The following is a 5,000-nucleotide window of genomic DNA, read 5'->3' as shown; positions in this document are numbered from 1 at the left end:
CACAATTCTACATGACAAGTTGGCGTGACTTGTATCGCCGCTGTCGCGTCCCAAGGCGCTGTCACTCTCTCAGATAATCTCTACTGACGCTACATAGGACATGCATTCACTGTTTCATAATATTTATCATGTGGCAATATTGTTGTTGCTCTTTATCGTCATGTTTTCTTCACATCTGTTATTATACTCTACATTATTTGCTTGGTATTATTCCTGGATTACAGGACTATTATAACTACGGTGAAGTGTTGTTATCATTAATATTAGGTTATTGTTTTCATTATTGATATTATTCGTTATATTCATCAACATAACCATTATTATAAATCCTTATTTTTGTTCTTGTATATCCTTTTTTTTTTGATCAAACTGATGTTCATTAACTGTTATTATTATATCATACTACCACTAGAGACAGATCATATCTTGTAATTTACAACACAAGGCTCTAACTTTGTTACCAATCAACATCATCAACCATCACTTTATTCATAACCTCATAAACAAAAATTATTTGATATCTAATTATAATCAATCATAATACAAATCAGTACTCATAATCATTATAATTTACCGAAATTATTATGCAATAAAAAAGTAATTTTCATATCACTTAACAAAATCCTCATCATTTATCTTCATTATCTCACCACCACCACTCTTACCATTAGACTTACATATAACACTTACTCTTGCTCTCTATTACTCATGATTGTTATTGTTTTTATCTACACCATCATCATTATCATTATTGTTATTATTATGATTATATAATATTATGTTTTTTTTCTCATCATGAAATTATTATTGTAAATTATTATCTTACTACATCATCATGCTTCATCATCAGTCATATGCATCATCATCATCATCATCATCATACATCATCATCATCATATCATCACCAGCATCCTCTTCTCCCATGCACATTATATCACCCAAAAATATGGTCATCTAATCTGCGCTAAAAATCAGTCGACATTTTCACAATCGGCTCCTGTAATGTCGGTGTGTTTAGAATACACGCGATTGAGTCGACTCCGTGGAAGTTGTTATCAAAATTCGTATTATTTCATGTTGTTGTTGTTGTTGTTTTTATTAATAAGCGCGTGCAGTCCCTTCTGTTATCCTCGTTCGTTATAGAGACGTGGAGTGCTGTGTGTGTGTCTGTGTGTGTGTGTATTGTGTGTGTGTAGCTGTGTGTGTGAGTGTGTGGTGTGTGTGTTTCTTTTTTTTTTTTTACTTTCTTTTTCCTTTCTATATTTGTGTGTAGCTTAAACTTTGTAGCGCGGATTCTCGGCGTTGTATGGTGTGTGTGGGAGGAAGCAGGTGGAAGTACCTGCATAGCATAGTGTGGGGAGTGTTGCGATCACATTGGTATTGGGGGTCAGTTATAGGTTACCAGGCACATATTATGTTCTCCTTCCATCGCCTCTTCTCTCTCTGTCCTTTGTCTTATCATTTCTCTACACCTTTCTCTTCTCTATCAGCTTCTCTTTCTCTCTCTTCCTCTCTTATTCTCTCTCTCTCCTCTCTTCACTCCTCTCACTGCTCAACGATCTCTCTCCTCGTCTCTCTCTCTCTCCTCTCCTCTCACATCTACAATTCCTCTTCTCTCGACATCCATCTCTTTTCTCTCTACCTTCCATCATCTCTCTCTCTGCTTCCCTCTCTCTCCTCCGCCTCTCCTCTACTCTCTCTCATCCCCTCCCTCCCTTACCCATCCCTCCCACCCTCTCCCCATCCCCTCTACCTCTGCTCTGCAGCTCTCCCTCCCTCTCTCATCTCCCTCACCTCTCTCCCTACTCCTCTCTCTCTCCCTCCTCCTCTCCTACTCCTCTCTCTCTCTCCTCCTATCTGTCTATCAACCGCTCATCTCGTAATCTCCTCATTCTCCTCGTCACATCTCTCTCATACAATCCAACTCTCTCTCATGCCGTCCCTCTCTCTCACTCTCCTCCCATCCCTCCCTCCGCCCTCGCCTCATCCACTTTCTCTCTCTTTCTATTTCTCTTTCTTTTTCGCCTTCTCTCTTTCTCTCCCTTCCTCATAGAGAGAGAGAGAGAGAGAGAGAGAGAGAGAGAGAGAGAGAGAGAGAGAGAGAAAGAAAGAAAGAAAGAAAGAGAATGACGCTCGGTTTCCCTCAATGTTTCCCTGACTGCAAATCCCCCAAGTTTTCTGAAACAAACTATTCTGCGCCTTGGCATAGGTAAAATTCCAGTATGTTTCTATACTGACATATCGCTAGGGCCTAAATATATGGACATGGCATCCGAATTGGAAACCCATTATCTGGACCAAATATAGACATGGTAGCATGAGGGTACATTTTAGTCATTCTTGTCGCTCGTCATAAAGGAAACAGGTGCGAATTTCAAACTTGGCTAAGGCACATAGTTAGGTACTTGAAATACACATGTCATAATAACACGTAGTCTAGGTCCCTGGGGTATGGCCGCCAGCGCTTACTGTCTTTATTGAACCAAGGTGCATTTATAGAATTTATTTGACAGATTCTCTTCCTTCGGTCCAGAAAACCTGATATCTAGAAATAGTGATTTCTAGACTTTCAGAGAAGGGTATTGCATTGTATTCATTCCATTCCATTGCTCTTCTGGGTTCCCTCTCATATGGTGTTATGTTCCTGTAACGAGGTCGATTAGTGTGCCAAGAACAAAAAAAGAAAAGTGTTACCAGCTTCCAAAGGAATATGAACTACAAATGGAACACGAAAAAGAAGAAAAAATGGCCGTGGCATCATCTAGCATCAGCAAACCCTCATCAGATAGAGACGAGGCCTATATACCGGTCTGTTTTCGAGGTCACAATAACCAAAATATGCTTATGCTATCTCATTGTACAAAGATCTCGTTTTGGAGGCTACAAAGGCCAATTCACCTTGTGCTTAGCAAATTGTACAAGTACCTCAGAAGACACTGGAACAGTAGGTCCTATTACTGTGACTCTCAAGCAAATCACAATGTTCTGTCTATTGATCCGATACTACTCTTGGATAAGCTCGTATATCTAATTTTACTGTAAACGACGAGTAAGTTGCGCTTTCAATGACCAGAATAGACATATGAGTAAATTAAAGAGTAAGCGCTATAAGATACCCTACTCATTACTTGTTAAATGCACTTGTCTCAGTAGAAAGAGACTAGCGATTATCAGATAGAGCATTGTTTAACTGAATGAACTTGTTTGACCATCTCTATACTTCGTCTCCTCCTCTTCCATCCTCCTCTCTCATCCTCTCCTCCTTCTCCCGGTTGGGGTGTTCCCCCACCATCAAGCACTTTCTTCATTTCTTCTCTCGCCCCTCCTACATACCTTCTGCGCCTCGTCTCATCTCGACTCTCTTGTCTCATCATTCTCGTTCTCTCTCATCTCACTCTCTCGATCTCCATCTACTCTCTCTCGCTCCATCTCTCCCCCTCTCTCTCTCTCTCTTTTTCTCCTCTCGTCTCTCTCTTCCTCTCTTCTCTCTTCCCCTATTCTTCCATCTTTTTTCCTTTTCCCGATTTTAACAAAATTAAAACCAATTAAAAGTTCCTTGATTTTAGAATTTTTGAAGATATAAATATTTGAGAGATATAAACCAAGAAAGCAAATCCCGTAGAAATGGTAAGATCGATACGTGCTGACCTTGCCGGCGGACTAGCCAGGTGGAAATTGACCTGTCCTGGCTCTGAGGCGACAGGTCAGAAGGGAGTTGTCTTTCCTACCGGGGTGGCGGGGGGACTGCGAGTGAGGGGTTAGACAAAAACGAGACTTTTTTTCTCCTAAAAGACAAATAAAACATGAAGTCACCTTGGGCTTATACCGACTCTCTCTCTCTCTCCCCCCTCTCTCCCTCTCTCTCTCTCCATTCTTTCATCCTTTATCCCCCCCCATCCTATTTTTTCATGACAACCCCCCCTTAAACCCCCCCCATCCCCTTTCCCCCTCCACCCCCCCTTCCGCCGCCAACCTCTCGCCCTTTGGCCTTTCCTCCGCGAAACAAAAAAAGGGCCCTCCAAAAAAGGCCCAATTTCCCTCCTGGTGAGGTCTCACCACCGGAAACATAAAAAGGGAGGGGGGGGGGGGTGGGGGGGGAAGGCGTGCCGATGCTTTTACGTGGGCGGGGTGGCATCGGCGCTCTCTTTTTGTTGTTGAAGGCGTGGGAGGGGTGCTGGATGTTGTGGTCTTATTATTTTTTTTTTCTTTTTATCTTTTTTTTCCTTTGTGTTATTTCTTTATGGTATTTGGGTATGGTCGGAAAGGTAGTGTGGATGGGGGTATTGTCGTGTAGATCTGTTCCTTTTGCGGAAAATGATGTCATGTCGGTTCTACCGATGGTAACGGGATATTTATGAAAGTCATTGCAATAGTTACTTATTTTCATGTTTAATACAGACACACACACACACACATACACACACACACACACACATACACATTACACACACACACACACACACTCACACGCCAGACTACCACACACCACCACATATATATAATATATATTATATATATATATATATAATCAATATATATATATATATATATGAATATATGTTATATAAATATATGCTAAATACACACACACACACAACACACACACACACACACTCACACACACACACAATATATATATATATATTATATAATATATAGATATATATATATATATATGTATGTATGTATGTTGATATATATATATGATTATTAATCACTCATGCAGCACAGAGTTTTCAGTCTCATTAGTGAAAAAGTCTTTCGCATTCTACTCCTCTGCATCATCAGGGCAGCGACCCGTTATTCATCTCCTAATTAGCCTGCCTGTTGTCCGGCCGGCGCAGTTTCCTGTGTGTTCTCCGCACACCGTGCTTGTGCATAATGAAGGGGGTGCGAGGAGTGACCATCAGGGACGATGAAGAAACTGATCCGAGTGCCGACGGACGGCCGCGATGCCCACGGATCCGCGAGACCTTGACCTTTGGCCGGCGGTGGGTCAA

This window comes from Penaeus japonicus, unplaced genomic scaffold, assembly GCF_977035675.1.
Source record: "Penaeus japonicus unplaced genomic scaffold, GWHDUDI00000001_assembly GWHDUDI00000024, whole genome shotgun sequence".
NCBI classification, from domain to species: Eukaryota; Metazoa; Arthropoda; class Malacostraca; order Decapoda; family Penaeidae; genus Penaeus; species Penaeus japonicus.
The sequence above is the reverse complement of the archived record's forward strand: the minus strand, read 5'-3'. Positions refer to the sequence as shown.